Source organism: Oryctolagus cuniculus, chromosome 18 (assembly GCF_051225735.1).
Source record: "Oryctolagus cuniculus isolate XC-2025 breed Fujian yellow rabbit chromosome 18, ASM5122573v1, whole genome shotgun sequence".
Taxonomy (NCBI): Eukaryota; Metazoa; Chordata; class Mammalia; order Lagomorpha; family Leporidae; genus Oryctolagus; species Oryctolagus cuniculus.
In genome coordinates, this window is record NC_142884.1 from 39,414,299 (window position 1) to 39,432,981 (window position 18,683).

Sequence of the window (18,683 nt, forward strand, 5' to 3'; positions counted from 1 at the left end):
TGGAGCTGTGCCCATCCAAAGCCAGGAGTCAGGTGCTTTCTCCTGGTCTCCCATCCGGGTGCAGGGCCCAAGCACTTGGGCCATCCTCTACTGCCTTCCCGGGCCATAGCAGAAAGCTGGACTGAAAGAGGAGCAACCAGGACTAGAACACTTTGCCCATAAGGGATACCAGCACCACAGGTGGAGAATTAACCAAGTGAGCCACGGCGCTGGCCCCCGATAAATTTACTCTTAACAAAATATCAAAATATCTTATTTAGTATAAAGTTAGTAGTGAAAAGAGACTACCTTGTTGAACACAGAAATTTGAGATTATATTTCTTGGTATTAATTTGCATCTTAAGGCTTATTGCCTAGTTTATTTCAATATTTCAATCTAATATTACTAATAATATCTTGTACTTAGTGGTTCACTGTGTGCCAGACAATATTCTTTTGATTTTTTAAAAGATTTATTTATTTATTTATTTGGAAGTCCGAGTTACACAGATAGTGAACAAGAGGAAGAGAGAGAGTTCCTCCATCTGCTGGTTCACTCCCCAGATGACCTAAAAGGTCAGAGATATGCCAATCTGAAACCAGGAGCCAGGACCTCTTCAGGGTCTCCCATGCAGATTCAGGGGCCCAAGGACTTGGGCCAACTTCCTACTGCTCTCCCAGGCTATAGCAGACAGCTGAATGGAAAATGGAGCAGCCTGGACTTGAACCGGCCTCCATATGGGATGCCCCCACTGCATGCAGTGGCTTTACTAGCTACACCACAGCACTGGCCTCAAGACAATGCTCTAAAATGATGCATTAATTATTCCCAAATATTGAAAAGTGGCATGGTACACATTTGAATGTGTTGTTTTGTACTAGTTGTAGAAACAGTTTAAAATATATTTAGATTTAAAAATGTAAGCTTTGATCTAAAGGTTTACTTTCCCTTAAGGTGCCTGTTTGGAAACTGAGAGATCATTGAAGTCTCAAGATAGAGTACAACTGATCTTATCCAAGCCTCCTTTATCACATGAGGATGCTAAATGCCAAGCCCAGAGAAGTAAAGTGAATTGTTCAAGGTCACATAGGTAAGTTGTGGCAGGGATAATTCTGTATTAGCATTAGGTATCCTGATACATAGGCCACTGTTCTGTCAATTTTGTACTCCTTCTGGAGTTAAAGATTCTAAGTTGTGGAAAATTGAATTTGGAAATTTAGTGGTTGCTATGTTGTTATGGTGAGAAATTTCTGTGTATAGCTATGAGTTGCTTAAATTTTATTCAATATATTTTTCTAGTATGTTTGCTATTTATTTGAAATGTATAACAAATAGCTTCATCTATTTGCCAAAAGAATTTTTTAAAGATTTATTTATATTATTTGAAAGTCAGAATTACACAGAGAGAGAAGGACAGGCAGAGAGAGTGGTCTTCCATTCACTGGTTCACTCCACAGTTGGCCTCCATGGCTGCAGCTGTGCTGACTGGAAGGCAGGAACCAGGAGCCTCTTCCTGGTCTCCTATGCAGTTGCAGGGGCCCAAGGACTTGTACCATTTTATAGTGTTTCCCAGGCCATAGCAGAGAGCTGGATAGGAAGTGGAGCAGCCAGGTCTTGAACTGATGCCCCTATGGAATACCAGCACTGCAGGTGGCAGCCTCACCCACTATGCCACAGTGCCAGCCCTTGCCAAAAGAATTTATAGAAGCTATTCCATATATACACTTCACAATTATTTAGTTACTTGACATGAACTATCCCTGCATATTTGAAAATTTTGAATGGTATCACTTGGGTTTTAAGAATGTTATATTTTAGGTCTCTTAATATTTTTAGTGATGATGTTTTAAAGGCCCTTCCTGTTTTATGAAAAATGATAAGGATTTTGTTTTACAATGGCCATAGTATTACTACTTAAAGCAATAGATTAAATAACACTTTTAAACAAAGTCATTTAATACTAAATTCTAACACACTGGTATATTTTAAAGTGAGAAACTGGATTTCTTTCAGATATTCTAAAGAAGAATGATAATCAAAATTGAAGACATCTACAGTTTTTAATCACTTGTTTTAAATATTGGTCATAATGGTCCAATTTTGAGTTTAATTTTAATTAGCTTTTAAATGATTCAATATGTTTTATAGAAAAAATTCGGAGAACATAATTATATACTCAACCTCCCTCCCTTCTTTTTCCTTCTTTGTCATTTTTTTTAGCTTATGAAATGACATTTTCAGTTTACATTACATTAAAAACGGTTGTTGAATCAAGGGACAAGTTTAACAGGCAAAAAGCAAAAAGATCGTAATTTAGAGGGAATACAGACAATGGCTCTAAACAATATTTGAATATCACATCTAAACAATATTTGAATAAATTGATAAATATTTTAATTTCTCCTACTAAAATGCTCAAAGTCTTTAATTATTTATCAAATATTAGTGCAAAATTATGGATTTAAATGATCCCAAAAAGTGATGAATTTTTGTGTAATAAAGTCCAATTTTTGTCAAGGCTTTTTGACAGTCTCACAGAAAACTTATGTTTGTGAATGGGAAGAATAATACCAAAATATCCATACTACCAAAAGCAATTTGCAAATTCAATGCAATCCCAATCAACATACCAACAATGTTCTCAGAGCTAGAAAAAATGATGCTAAAATTCACATAGAAACATGAGAGATGCTTAACATCTAAAGCAATATTATAAAGCAAAAAAAAGCTGGAGACATCACACCATATTTTAAGACATATTACAGGGGTCAGCACTATGACAAAGCAGGTAAAGTCACCGTCTGCAGTGCTGGCATCTCATATGGGTGCCAGTATGTTTCCCAGCTGCTCCACTTCGTATACCCCTCTCTGGTATAGCCTGAGAAAAAAGTAGAAAATGGCCAAAGTCTTTGGGCCCCTGCACCTGCATAGAGACCTGGAAGAAGCTCCTGACACTTGGATTCAGATCAACAGAGCTCCGGCCATTGTGGCCATTTGGGGAGTAAACCAGTGGATGGAAGACCTCTCTCTCTCTCTGCCTCTACCTCTCTGTAACTCTGCCTTTCAAATAAATATACTGCAAAAAAAAAAAAAAGAAGAAGAAGTGTTAGCACTGATATAATAACAGACACATAGTTCAATGGAAAAGACTTGGTAGCATAGAAATAAACCCAAATTTCTACCAGCAACTCATATTTAACAAAGGAACTAAAATGAACTGGAGAAAGAAGAATCTCTTTCACAAGTGGTGCAGAGGAACTTGATTATCCATATGTAGAAGCCTGAAAAGAGACTCCAACATCTCTTACACTATGTGAAAGTGAACTCACAGTGAATTAAAATGTAATCATAAGACCCAAACCCAAGTAAACATAGGGAAACTCTAAATATTGTCAACACACAATAGCTTTTGGGTAAGATTCCAATAGCAATAGTCACAAAAATAAAAACAGAGACATTTGAGTATATCCAACTAAGATACTTCTTCACAACAAAGTAAACATCAGAGTGTAGATACAATGAACAGATGGCAGGAAAAATTAAAACTCTGAATGTTTACAGATTTCCAGAACATTTACATGAATTGGAAAAACTCCAAAAAATACAGTGAAGAAACAGGCAAGGATCTGAATAGACATTTCTCAGAAGAAATGTACATGGTCAAAACATGTGAATATGCCCGATGTCACTAGCCATTATGTAAATATAAATCAGAACACCATATCAGTCTCCAACACCTGTGGGAGAATACAACACTCAGGTGTTTGTGTGTGCAGCAAGTGGGTTTAGAGGACCCTGTTCACCTCTGGAGAGCAGAGTCTACAGGGAGGTAAAGAAACCTTACTGCGCAGGGGCATGCTAATCTTCTCTGTATCGTTCCAATTTTAGTATATGTGCTGCCGAAGCGAGCACATGTGCTGCCGAAGCGAGAAAGAGATGAAAAGAATTTATCTCAACTAGCCACTAATATTCAAGAAACAAGGTCTTCAGGAAAGCCAACTCAACTGACATTTTCATGTCATTGTTAAATAAAGGAAAAATTATCTAGGTTCAGCAATACGTAGTTTATAAGAGAAAGACTACAGAGTAATTTCCTTGGCATAGAAATAACTTTGTCTTTTTTTTTTTATCCATGAGGGCTTGCTATCACCACCACACACCCACATCCCATATACAAATGCCTGGCTTGAGTGGTAGCTTCTCTGCTTTGAGGCAAGTTTCTGCTAGTGTGCACCCTGGGAGGAGACGGAGGATGGCAGAAGTGCTTGGGTCCCTGCACCCAAATGGGACATCCAGAATGAATTCCCAGTTCCTGGTTTTGGCTTGGTCAAGCTTTGGCTATTGCAAGTGTCTGGGGAGTGAAGCAGTGGTTCCCTCTTCCTGTCACTCTGCCTTTCAAATCAATAACTGTTGTTGGTAATGACTAATAATGATATTCACTGATTGTCAAATTTTGAATCTATTAATTATAGACAATTTCTCTTTGTATTTTTAAACTTTCATAATGTTCTGTAGCCAATTTCATCACTAGAAATAAAAACTTTTCCTCAAAAAAAAAAAAAAAAGAAACCTTACTGCTTTCCTAATGTGCTTATTAAGTTCTTGACCAGCGCCTGTTAGTCTTGCCACAAACTTTCTAGTCTTACTACTTTCCTTCTTCTTCTTCTTCTCTGTGACTTGTAAAATAGTATACATTCTATATACTGTGGATACTTTTGATTTATTTTATTCCTTCGGTCTCCTATGAAGTTCCTCCACAAAAGCACAGCCCTCAAAATATTCATTCATTTATGCAGTCTGCAGATTTCATGAGCTACTAAATTCCAAGTAGTATGTTAAAGGCAAGATCTGGGCCTAAGAGAAAAGTGGTCTAAATTCTGTGCCTAGAAGAGGATTTGGGACATAGTAGAACTTCAGTGAAGTGCTATGTGAATGACATGCACTCATTAAATGAGTAATCTAAAGCATACACTTCATTTAAGCAACACAGCAGCCCTACTCACCTCAGGTAGAGCAATTGAGAGGAATAATGTGAACAAAAATAAGACATCAATAAGTTGAATAATAACAGAGAAAAAACAAAATGAGATAGATGCCAACATTACTGAGCTATTTTTGAGGAATTAAATTGATAGAGGGGCTGGCATTGTGACCAAGTGGGGAAAGCTGCAATCTGTGAGGCCAGCATAACATCTGAGTTCCACTTTGAGTTTAGGAATCTCCACTTCCAATTTAGCTCACTGCTAAACACCTGGGAAACCAGCAGAAGATGGACGAAGGACTCAGGTCCTTGCCACTCATGTGGGAGACTTGGATGAAGCTCCTGACTCCAGCATGCCCCAGGCTCAACTGTTGAAACTCTCTGGGGTGTGAGCCAGCAGATGAAAGCTATCTATGTCTTTCCCTCTCTCTCTAAATCCACCTTTCAAATAATAAAGATTTAATAAACAAATTAACTGATTTCAAAATACACAAAAACATGAACAATACTATATCATTTTTATGCCAAACTGATAAAAAATAACAAATGCTAGAGAGCACATGGGAAAAGAAAACCACCATATATGGTAGGTGAAAACACAAGTTAGTACAGATGTTATGCAGAACAGTATGGTCATTCCTTAAAAAGGATAAAAATTGGGGCTGGCGCTGTTGTGCAGTGAGTTAAAGCCCTGGCCTGAAGGGCCAGCATCCCATTTGGGTTCCAGTTCTAGTTCCAGCTGCTCTTCTTCCAATCCAGCTCTCTGCTATCTCCTGGGATAGCAGTAGAAGATGGCCCAAGTCCTTGGGCCCATGCACCCATGTGGGAGACCCAGAGGAAGCTCCTGTCTCCAGGTTTCAGAATGGCATAACTCTGGCCTTTGTAGTCATCTGTAGAGCGAACCAGCTAATGGAGGACCTCTCTGTGTCTCTACCTCTATTGTAACTCTTTCAAATAAATAACAAAAATTAAACTAAGATAAAAATTGACCTACCATGTGAGAGTTATCTTGCTCTTGGCTATATAGAATAAGGAAATTTTATTAGAAGGAAAGGAGGAGAGCATATCAAAGATACAGCAATTTTCCCATAACACAGCCACTATAACACAGTTCACTGCAGCCAGGATGTGAAACCAATCTAGCTGTCCATCAGTGAAAAACAATGGACAGGGCAACCTCTTTTAGATACAAAAAAAGAACAAAATATTATTAAATTAATTGAAATAAGCCAGAAGCAGGAACACAAATGTCACCTGGTCCTTGTCGCATGTGGAAGTGAAAGAAAATAATGGATCTGAACACAGAACTGTGATTACTAGAGGCTGAGAAGGGAAGCAGCTAGGGATAGAGGGGGATTGGATAATAGGTATCAAAAATCAAAGAGGCAGAAAGAACTTCTGGTGTTCCATAATATAATGAGATGACTACATTCAACCATATTAGGTTCTGTGTAAAGAACTGAAGGAGAGGAGCTGGTAGTCTCAAATCATGGAGAAGAATTAGAAACTGTAGTTGCTTGGGGGCCAGCATTGTGGCACAGTGGGCTAACACCCTGGCCTGAAGCACCAGCATCCCATGTGGGTACCAGTTCTAGTCCTGGCTGCTCCTCTTCTGATCCAACTCTCTGCTATGGCCTGGGAAAGCAGTAGAAGATGGCCCAAGTCCTTGGGTCCCTGCACCCAAGTGGGAGATCTGGAAGAAGCTCCTGGTTCCTGGAATCAGATTGGCAGAGCTCCGGCCATTGTGGCCATCTGGGGAGTGAACCGGCAGAGGAAGACCTCTCTCTCTCTCTGCTGCTACTTCTCTCTGTAACTCTGTCTTTCAAATAAATAACTCTTTAAAAACTTAATAAAACTGTAGTTGCTTAGCTTGATCACTTTTTACTGCATAAATGTGTGCAAATATTGCACTACACCCTGTAATAATGCATGACTAGGACACATTAATCACAAATTATTTCAATGAAATTTTAAAAATTAGAAGCATTTCTTTATATTAACAATGAACTATTTGAAAATGAAATTAGAGAAACATTTCCATGCATAGCAGCATAAGAACCAGGAACCAATGTCTTCAATGTTATCAGTGATGAATCAGATTCACAGCCCCCAGCACTCAGTTTTTGCCATATACTTTACCATGGCAATTGTGGGCATATAGTAGTAAATCAATGGACAGGAATCCTTTGTCTCTAAATCTGCTAAATAAATAAACAAGGAATTCATCAAAGAAAAAGAGATATCAATTTGGATGCCAGGCACAAAAACACATGCACTTGAGCTATCCTCCAGTTTGTGATGCCAACAAATCTTTCAGACATGTTACATTTTCAGAGACTTTTCTGTAATCTTGCTAAGCTTTCTGGAAATCTGCCTTATAGCAAAGGGTTTCCCAATTCCATTACACTCATGATATTTCTTTTGTGTGATATATTAGTTTACCATCTAGAGATAATTTATGGTACAAAACTTTTCTATGCATGCATGTTTTCTCATTTGTGAGTCTATTCATGGGAATTGAAGACTGATTTATAACAGAAATACATTTTCCAAATTCATTGCATAGACTTTTGTTCCTTATGAATTCTCTGAAGTCTGTTGATGTCTAATTTCTGGCTAAAGGTTTTATTGTATTTACAGCATGCAAAGACTATCACCTTTTGTGAATTCTGTGTCTATACAAGCCTGAAACAAAGAAAATGTTTTTGCACAATCAGTATACGCCTAAGAAACCACCTGTGTCAATTCTCTGATGTACCATTGACTTCTGACTCTAATAATATTTATAAGCTTTCTCCTTTACATGAGTCTCTGTTGGATAGGATGTGATTTCCAGCAAAAGGTTTTGTCACAATACTTACATGAATTTTGGAGAAAAGCTCTTCCACATTCATTATATTGTTAAGGTCTCTCCCTTGTTCAAATTCCATGATGGATTATGAGGCATTACCTATGTGAAATGACTTTCTCACATTTATTTCATTCATTAGATATATATGTTGTGCATTCTGATATAAGGAGAGATTTGGGCAGAGCTTTCCAACACTCATTACACCCATAAGGTTTCTCTCCCACGTGAATTCCCTGTTGTCTTATGAGGTATGGCTTCTAATTAAAGGGATTTTACTTTCAAAGGAGTTTTTCCCTATATGAATTTGATGATGTACAATGAGGGCTGAATTATGGTAAAAGGCTCTGAGTCATTACATTCATAAAATTGCTCCCCATGAGAATTCTTTTATGTTTGATGAGGTCTGATTTGCACCACAAAGGCTATTCACATGTATTATATTCATGCATTTCTCCCCTTGGTGAATTCTCTAATATTTCATGAGATATAACTTGCACAAAAAGGTCAAGTAGAAAATTCCCTGTGTGGATACTCTGATATCTTATGAGTTATGAAGTACAGCAAAGAGGCTTTCCACCATCCTTCCATCCATAAAACCTACCTAAATTGAGCAACAAAGATATAGAAAACCTAAACACACACATAACCAGATGGAAATGATACCAGTAATAAAGACCATCACTACCAAGAAAACCCCAAAACTGGAAGGCTTCACTGCTGAATTCTAACAGACATTTAAAGCACTAACTGCAATTCTTCTCAAGTTATTCAAAACAATTGAGAGAGAGGCGATTCTCCCAAATTCTTTCTATGAAGCCAACATCACCTTCATTCCTAAACTTGAAAAAAGTGCAACAAAGAAAGTAATTATAGACCAACTTCCCTGATGAACATACATGCAAAGATCTGCAACAGAATTCTGGCCAATTGAATCCAACAATGCATCAGAAAGATCATCCACCCAGACCAAGTGGGATTTATCCTTGGTATGCAAGGATAGGACCAAAGGCTTTTCCACAGTCATTTCATTTATAAGCTTTCTCCATGGTGTGAAGGCTCTGATACTTTCTGAGGTTTGACTTCTCAGCAAAGGTTTTTCCACAGTCATTGCAATCATAAGGTTTCCCCCAGTACAAATTGTCTGATGCTTTGTGAGCTTTGATTTCTCAGCAAAGGCTTTTCCACAATGATTGCATTCATAAGGTTTCTCCCCTCTGTGAATTCTCTGATGATTTATGAGGTTTGCCTTCTGGCCAAAGGATTTTCCATAGTAATTGCATTCATAAGGTTTCTCACCTGTGTGAATTCTCTGATGCTTTCTGAGGTTTGCCTTCTGGCCAAAGGATTTTCCACAGTCATTACATTCAAAAGGTTTCTCACCTGTGTGAATTCTCTGATGATTTATGAGGTGTTTCTTCTGGCCAAAGAACTTCCCACAGTCATTAGATTTGTAAGATTTCAACCCTGTGTGAATTCTCTGATGTCTAATGAGATCTGACTTCTGGTGAGTGGTTTCCACACAATCATTACACACATGAGGGTTTTCCACAATATGAGTGCTGTGATGGAGGGTATTTAATACTGAATGAATTCCCACAAGGTTTACATGCATAGGATTTCTTCCCTATATTTGGTCTATGATTCAGTCTAACATGTGATTGGTAAATGACAGGTTCCACAGTCCCAATATACTTATAAATGTTCTCTCTTTTCAGGTGAATACAATCAGAATTCCACAGTCAGTCAGCTGGGAGGGGTGGATGAATCCGGAAACAGCTGGTTTCCTTGTACTAAAACAAGCGCCATATCACGAAGGACTCTTGCATTTCTTTTTCTTTTTTGCATTTTTCACATTTTCTTATTTATCATGGTTTGTAATAAATTTTCTGATGTGGGTTGTGGTTTTGAGGCTGGCTTAAGGAGTTCAGGGAACCAGAGGAATGGTCTTTTTCAATTAGGGCACAGCTGTTGTTTCTCTCCAATTCTGGCTTTCTGTAATTGCTTTGGGTGCCTCAGGCAATTTTTCATTTTGAGCGACTTTTTCCTAAATGCTTTGTTGGTCTGAGTTGGTTTTGCCTTTTTCCTTTTCAAATTGTGTATTCTGATGCAATACAAACAAGGGTTTAGAACGAGGATCCATCAGGAAATTGAAAAACAGAACATATTGGGTTTTCATGATTAGAAATCATAGGCAACATGACCAAGATGAGTTTTTGGGTTTTGGAAAATGACATAGAACCCTTCCACTGAGGGGCAGATATTAATTTCCTCCAAATCGAGAGTGAGTGCGATTTTCAGGTGAATTCAATCAGAATTCCACAGCCAGTCAGCTAGGAGGGGTGGATGAATCCGGGAACAGCTGGTTTCCTTGCAACTAAATGAAGCCCAATATCACAAAGGACTCTTGCATTTCTTTGGCTTCTTTCTCTTTTTTCTTTTTATCATGGATTGTAATGAATTTTCTGATGTGAGCTTTGGTTTTGAGGCTGCAATATAGAGTTCAGTGCACAGGAGGAATGGTCTTTTTCAAACAGGGCATAGCTGTTGGCCTGCTTCAATTCTGGCTTGCTGTCATTGTTTTGAGTGCCTCAGCCGATTTGTGGTTTCTTGTGTGGCAATTTCCCAAATGTTTTCAGGGTCTGACTTGGCTTTGCCTTCTTCCTTCCCAAATTTTGTATTCTGATGCAATGCAAAGAAGAGTTTGTATAGATTAGCCATTATGAAATAGAAAACACAACAAATAGGCATTTGAAGCTTAGAAATCTACAGGTAACATGACCAAGGTGAGTTTTTGTGTTTTGGAAAAAAAAATGGAACACTTTGGCTGAGGTGACAGATATTAACTGCCTGCAAACTGAGTTTCACTGTGATTTTCAGGTTAATTCAGTCAGAATTCCACAGGCAGTCAGCTGGAGGGGTGGATGAATCCGGGAACAGCCGGTTTCCTAGCGACTAAATCAAGCCCTATATCATTATGGATTCTTGCATTTCTTTGGCTTTTTTCTCTTTTTTCTTATTTATCATGGTTTGTAATGAATTTTCTGATGTGAGCTTTGGTTTTGAGGCTGGCGTATGGAGTTCAGGGCACAAGAGGAAGGTTCTTTTTCAATCAGGGCACAGCTGTTGGCTTGCTCCACTTCTGGCTTGCTGTCATTGTTTTGGGTGCCTCAGCTGATTTGTGGTTTCTTGTGTCGCAATTTACTAAATGTTTTCGGGGTCTGAGTTGGTTTTGCCTTCTTATTCCCAAATTTTGTATTCTGATGCAATGCAAAGAAGAGTTTGCACAGAATAGCCATTATGAAAGAAAAAAAAAACACAGCAAATTGACCTTTCAGGATTAGAAATCCATAGGCAACACAACCAAGGTGAGATTCTGTGTTTTGGAAAATGACATGGAACGCTTCTGCTGAGGGGACAGATTCTAATTCCCTCCAAATGGAGTGTGAGTGCGATTTTGAGGTGAATTCAATCAGAATTCCAGAGTCAGTCTGTGGAAGGGGGGGATGAATCTGGAAACAGCCAGTTTCTTTGTGTCTAAATCCAGCCAAATATCACAAAGGACTCTTGCATTTCTTTGGCTTTTTCACATTTCCCTTATTTATCATGGTTTGTAATGAATTTTCTGATGTGAGCTTTGGTTTTGAGGCTGCAATATAGAGTTCAGGGCACCGGAGGAATGGTCTTTTTCAAACAGGACACAGCTGTTGGTTTGCTCCAATTCTGGCTATTGTCTTTGTTTTGGGTGCCTCAGCTGAAATTTGGTTTCTTGAGTTTCACTGGGATTGTCAGGTTAATTCAGTCAGAATTCCACAGGCAGTCAGCTTTAGTGGTGGATGAATCTGGGAACAGCCGGTTTCCTTGCAACTAAATCAAACCCAATATCATTATGGATTCTTGCATTTCTTTGGCTTTTTCAATTTTTTCTTATTTATCATGGTTTGTAATGAATTTTCTGATGTGAGCTTTGGTTTTGAGGCTGCAATATGGAGTTCAGGGCACAAGAGGATGGTTCTTTTTCAATCAGGGCACAGCTGTTGGCTTGCTCCACTTCTGGCTTGCTGTCATTGTTTTGAGTGCCTCAGCCGATTTGTGGTTTCTTGTGTGGCAATTTCCCAAATGTTTTCAGGGTCTGACTTGGCTTTGCCTTCTTCCTTCCCAAATTTTGTATTCTGATGCAATGCAAAGAAGAGTTTGTATAGATTAGCCATTATGAAATAGAAAACACAACAAATAGGCATTTGAAGCTTAGAAATCTACAGGTAACATGACCAAGGTGAGTTTTTGTGTTTTGGAAAAAAAAATGGAACACTTTGGCTGAGGTGACAGATATTAACTGCCTGCAAACTGAGTTTCACTGTGATTTTCAGGTTAATTCAGTCAGATTTCCACAGGCAGTCAGCTGGAGGGGTGGATGAATCCGGGAACAGCCGGTTTCCTAGCGACTAAATCAAGCCCTATATCATTATGGATTCTTGCATTTCTTTGGCTTTTTTCTCTTTTTTCTTATTTATCATGGTTTGTAATGAATTTTCTGATGTGAGCTTTGGTTTTGAGGCTGGCGTATGGAGTTCAGGGCACAAGAGGAAGGTTCTTTTTCAAACAGGGCACAGCTGTTGGCTTGCTCCAATTTTGGCTTGCTGTCATTGTTTTGGGTGCCTCAGCCGATTTGTGGTTTCTTGAGTGGCAATTTCCTAAATGTTTTCTGGGTCTGAGTCGGTTTTGCCTTCTTATTCCCAAATTTTGTATTCTGATGCAATACAAGCAAGATTTTGGAGAGTAGCCATTATGAAAGAAAAAAAAAAAAAAAAAACAGCGCATTGCCCTTTCAGGATTAGAAATCTACAGGCAACACAACCAAGGTGAGATTCTGTGTTTTGGAAAATGACATGGAACGCTTCTGCTGAGGGGACAGATTGTAATTCCCTCCCAATGGAGTGTGAGTGCGATTTTGAGGTGAATTCAATCAGAATTCCAAAGTCAGTCTGTGGAAGGGGGGGATGAATCTGGAAACAGCCAGTTTCTTTGTGTCTAAATCCAGCCAAATATCACAAAGGACTCTTGCATTTCTTTGGCTTTTTCACATTTCCCTTATTTATCATGGTTTGTAATGAATTTTCTGATGTGAGCTTTGGTTTTGAGGCTGCAATATAGAGTTCAGGGCACCGGAGGAATGGTCTTTTTCAAACAGGGCACAGCTGTTGGTGTGCTCCAATTCTGGCTATTGTCATTGTTTTGGGTGCCTCAGCTGAAATTTGGTTTCTTGAGTTTCACTGGGATTGTCAGGTTAATTCAGTCAGAATTCCACAGGCAGTCAGCTTTAGTGGTGGATGAATCTGGGAACAGCCGGTTTCCTTGCAACTAAATCAAACCCAATATCATTATGGATTCTTGCATTTCTTTGGCTTTTTTCTCTTTTTTCTTATTTATCATGGTTTGTAATGAATTTTCTGATGTGAGCTTTGGTTTTGAGGCTGCAATATAGAGTTCAGGGCACCGGAGGAATGGTCTTTTTCAAACAGGGCACAGCTGTTGGTGTGCTCCAATTCTGGCTATTGTCATTGTTTTGGGTGCCTCAGCTGAAATTTGGTTTCTTGAGTTTCACTGGGATTGTCAGGTTAATTCAGTCAGAATTCCACAGGCAGTCAGCTTTAGTGGTGGATGAATCTGGGAACAGCTGGTTTCCTTGCAACTAAATCAAACCCAATATCATTATGGATTCTTGCATTTCTTTGGCTTTTTTCTCTTTTTTCTTATTTATCATGGTTTGTAATGAATTTTCTGATGTGAGCTTTGGTTTTAAAGCTGGCATATTGAGTTCAGGGCACAAGAGGATGGTTCTTTTTCAATCAGGGCACAGCTGTTGGCTTGCTCCACTTCTGGCTTGCTGTCATTGTTTTGAGTGCCTCAGCCGATTTGTGGTTTCTTGTGTGGCAATTTCCCAAATGTTTTCAGGGTCTGTGTTGGCTTTGCCTTCTTCCTTCCCAAATTTTGTATTCTGATGCAATGCAAAGAAGAGTTTGTACAGAATAGCCATTATGAAATAAAAAAACACAACAAATAGGCGTTTGAAGCTTAGAAATCTACAGGTAACATGACCAAGGTGAGTTTTTGTGTTTATGAAAATAAAATGGAACACTTTGGCTGAGGTGACAGATATTAATTGCCTCCAAACTGAGTTTCACTGTGATTTTCAGGTTAATTCAGTCAGAATTCCACAAGCAGTCAGCTGGAGGGGTGGATGAATCTGGGAACAGCCGGTTTCCTAGCGACTAAATCAAGCCCTATATCATTATGGATTCTTGCATTTTTTGGCTTTTTTCCCTTTGTTTTATTTATCATGGTTTGTAATGAATTTTCTGATGTGAGCTTTGGTTTTGAGGCTGGCATATTGAGTTCAGGGCACAAGAGGAAGGTTCTTTTTCAATCAGGGCACAGCTGTTGGCTTGCTCCACTTCTGGCTTGCTGTCATTTTTTTGGGTGCCTCAGCTGATTTGTGGTTTCTTGTGTGGCAATTTCCTAAATGTTTTCGGGGTCTGAGTTGGTTTTTTCTTCTTCCTTCCCAGATTTTGTATTCTGATGCAATACAAGCAAGATTTTGGACAGAGTAGCCATTATGAAAGAAAAAAAAAAAACACAGCAAATTGACCTTTCAGGATTAGAAATCCATAGGCAACACAACCAAGGTGAGAATCTGTGTTTTGGAAAATGCCATGGAACGCTTCTGCTGAGGTGACAGATTCTAATTCCCTCCAAATGGAGTGTGAGAGCGATCTTGAGGTGAATTCAATCAGAATTCCAGAGTCAGTCTGTGGAAGGGGGGGATGAATCTGGAAACAGCCAGTTTCTTTGTGTCTAAATCCTGCCAAATATCACAAAGGACTCTTACATTTCTTTGGCTTTTTCACATTTCCCTTATTTATCATGGTTTGTAATGAATTTTCTGATGTGAGCTTTGGTTTTGAGGCTGGCGTATTGAGTTCAGGGCACAAGAGGAAGGTTCTTTTTCAATCAGGGCACAGCTGTTGGCTTGCTCCAATTCTGGCTTGCTGTCATTGTTTTGGGTGCCTCAGCCGATTTCTGGTTTCTTGAGTGGCAATTTCCAAAATGTTTTCTGGGTCTGAGTCGGTTTTGCCTTCTTATTCCCAAATTTTGTATTCTGATGCAATGCAAAGAAGAGTTTGTACAGAATAGCCATTATGAAAGAAAAAACACAACAAATAGGCGTTTGAAGCTTAGAAATCTACAGGTAACATGACCAAGGTGAGTTTTTGTGTTTATGAAAATAAAATGGAACACTTTGGCTGAGGTGACAGATATTAATGGCCTCCAAACTGAGTTTCACAGTGATTTTCAGGTTAATTCAGTCAGATTTCCACAGGCAGTCAGCTGGAGGGGTGGATGAATCCGAGAACAACCGGTTTCCTAGCAACTAAATCAAGCCTTATATCATTATGGATTCTTGCATTTCTTTGGCTTTTTTCTCTTTTTTCTTATTTATCATGGTTTGTAATGAATTTTCTGATGTGAGCTTTGGTTTTGAGGCTGGCATATTGAGTTCAGGGCACAAGAGGATGGTTCTTTTTCAATCAGGGCACAGCTGTTGGCTTGCTCCACTTCTGGCTTGCTGTCATTGTTTGAGTGCCTCAGCCGATTTGTGGTTTCTTGTGTGGCAATTTCCCAAATGTTTTCAGGGTCTGAGTTGGCTTTGCGTTCCTCCTTCCCAAATTTTGTATTCTGATGCAATGTAAAGAAGAGTTTGTACAGAATAGCCATTATGAAAGAAAAAACACAACTAATAGGCGTTTGAAGCTTAGAAATCTACAGGTAACATGACCAAGGTGAGTTTTTGTGTTTATGAAAATAAAATGGAACACTTTGGCTGAGGTGACAGATATTAATGGCCTCCAAACTGAGTTTCACAGTGATTTTCAGGTTAATTCAGTCAGAATTCCACAGGCAGTCAGCTGGAGGGGTGGATGAATCCGGGAATAGCCGGTTTCCTAGCAACTAAATCAAGCCTTATATCACTATGGATTCTTGCATTTTTTTGGCTTTTTTCTCTTTTTTCTTATTTATCATGGTTTGTAATGAATTTTCTGATGTGAGCTTTGGTTTTGAGGCTGGCATATTGAGTTCAGGGCACAAGAGGAAGGTTCTTTTCCAATCAGGGCACAGCTGTTGGCTTGCTCCACTTCTGGCTTGCTGTCATTGTTTTGGGTGCCTCAGCTGATTTGTGGTTTCTTGTGTGGCAATTTCCTAAATGTTTTCGGGGTCTGAGTTGGTTTTGTCTTCTTCCTTCCCATATTTCTATTCTGATGCAATACAAGCAAAATTTTGGACAGAGTAGCCATTATGAAAGAAAAAAAAAACACAGCAAATTGACCTTTCAGGATTAGAAATCCATAGGCAACACAACCAAGGTGAGATTCTGTGTTTTGGAAAATGACATGGAACGCTTCTGCTGAGGTGACAGATTCTAATTCCCTCCAAATGGAGTGTGAGAGCGATCTTGAGGTGAATTCAATCAGAATTCCAAAGTCAGTCTGTGGAAGGGGGGGATGAATCTGGAAACAGCCAGTTTCTTTGTGTCTAAATCCTGCCAAATATCACAAAGGACTCTTGCATTTCTTTGGCTTTTTCACATTTCCCTTATTTATCATGGTTTGTAATGAATTTTCTGATGTGAGCTTTGGTTTTGAGGCTGGCATTTTGAGTTCAGGGCACCGGAGGAATGGTCTTTTTCAAACAGGGCACAGCTGTTGGCCTGCTCCAATTCTGGCTATTGTCTTTGTTTTGGGTGCCTCAGCTGATATTTGGTTTCTTGAGTTTCACTGAGATTGTCAGGTTAATTCAGTCAGAATTCCACAGGCAGTCAGCTTTAGTGGTGGATGAATCTGGGAACAGCCGGTTTCCTTGCAACTAAATCAAACCCAATATCAGTATGGATTCTTGCATTTCTTTGGCTTTTTCAATTTTTTCTTATTTATCATGGTTTGTAATGAATTTTCTGATGTGAGCTTTGGTTTTGAGGCTGCAATATGGAGTTCAGGGCACAAGAGGATGGTTCTTTTTCAATCAGGGCACAGCTGTTGGCTTGCTCCACTTCTGGCTTGCTGTCATTGTTTTGAGTGCCTCAGCCGATTTGTGGTTTCTTGTGTGACAATTTCCCAAATGTTTTCAGGGTCTGAGTTGGCTTTGCCTTTTTCCTTCCCAAATTTTGTATTCTGATGCAATGCAAAGAAGAGTTTGTACAGAATAGCCATTACGAAAGAAAAAACACAACTAATAGGCGTTTGAAGCTTAGAAATCTACAAGTAACACTACCAAGGTGAGTTTTTTTGTTTTGGAAAATCAAATGGAACACTTTGGCTGAGGTGACAGATATTAATTGCCTCCAAACTGAGTTTCACTGTGATTTTCAGGTTAATTCAGTCAGAATTCCACAGGCAGTCAGTTGGAGGGGTAGATGAATCCAGGAACAGCCGGTTTCCTAGCGACTAAATCAAGCCCTATATCATTATGGATTCTTGCATTTCTTTGGCTTTTTTCTCTTTTTTCTTATTTATCATGGCTTGTAATGAATTTTCTGATGTGACCTTTGGTTTTGAGGCTGGCATATTGAGTTCAGGGCACAAGAGGTAGGTTCTTTTTCAATCAGGGCACAGCTGTTGGCTTGCTCCACTTCTGGCTTGCTGTCATTGTTTTGGGTGCCTCAGTGACTTTTGGCTTCTTGAGCGGCAATTTCCTAAATGTTTTCTGGGTCTGATTTGGTGTTGCCTTCTTCCTTCCCAAATTTTGTATTCTGATGCAATATAAACAAGAGTTTGGACAGAGTAGCCATTATGAAATAAAACACACACAAATAGGATGTTGAGACTTAGACATCTACAGGTAAAACAACCGAGGTGAGTTTTTCTGTTTGGGAAAATCAAATGGAACACTTTGGCTGAGGTGACAGATATTAATTGCCTCCAAACTGAGTTTCACTGCGATTTTCAGGTTAATTCAGTCAGAATTCCACAGGCCGTCAGCTTGAGGGGCGAATGAATCCGGGAACAGCCGGTTTCCTTGCGACTAAATCAAGCCCAATATAATTAGGGATTCTTGCATTTCTTTGGCTTTTTTCTCATTTTTCTTATGTATCATGGTTTGTAATGAATTTTCTGATGTGAGCTTTGGTTTTGAGGCTGGCATATTGAGTTCAGGGCACAAGAGGAAGGTTCTTTTTCAATCAGGGCACAGCTGTTGGCATGCTCCAATTCTGGCTTGCTGTCATTGTTTTGGGTGCCTCAGCTGACTTTTGGTTTCTTGAGTGAAAATTTCCTAAATGTTTTCTGGGTCTGAGTTGCTTTTGCCTTCTCCCTTTTGAAATTTTGCATTCTGACACAATACAAACAAGAGTTTGGGCACAGTAGCCATTATTAAATAAACAACAAAACAAATTGTGTTTGAAGCTTAGAAATCTGCAGGTAGCATGACCAAGGTGAGTTTTTGTGTATTGGAAAATAAAGTGGAACACTTTGGCTGAGGTGACAGATATTAATTGCCTCCAAAGCGAGTTTCACTGCGATTTTCATGTTAATTCAGTCAGAAACCACAGACACTCAGCTGGGAGTTGTTGATGAATCTGCAACCAGCCAGCAATAAGAGAATAAATCAAGCCCAATATCACTAAGAACTCCTGCATTTCCTTGGCTTTTTTCAAATTTTTCTTATTTATCATGGTTTGTAATGAATTTTCTGATGTGAGCTTTGGTTTTGAGGCTGGCATATTGAGTTCAGGGCACAAGAGGAAGGTTCTTTTTCAATCAGGGCACAGCTGTTGGCGTGTTCCAATTCTGGCATCCTGACATTTTTTTGGGTGCTTCAGC

At 39.1% G+C, this 18,683-nt stretch overlaps 1 long non-coding RNA gene and 1 pseudogene across 1 annotated transcript in view; one reads left to right on the forward strand and one right to left on the reverse strand.

Annotated features, from left to right (window-relative positions):
- LOC149120935 (uncharacterized) overlaps positions 1–4,414 on the forward strand; it is a 32,653-nt gene extending 28,239 nt beyond the window's left edge. The window contains exons 2-3 of the long non-coding RNA XR_016225209.1: positions 935–1,070; positions 4,118–4,414. This is a non-coding gene — a long non-coding RNA (uncharacterized LOC149120935). The remainder of the gene's footprint in view (positions 1–934; positions 1,071–4,117) is intronic.
- LOC149120936 (U6 spliceosomal RNA) lies at positions 3,825–3,892 on the reverse strand (annotated as a pseudogene).
- Positions 4,415–18,683: the final 14,269 nt, after the last annotated feature.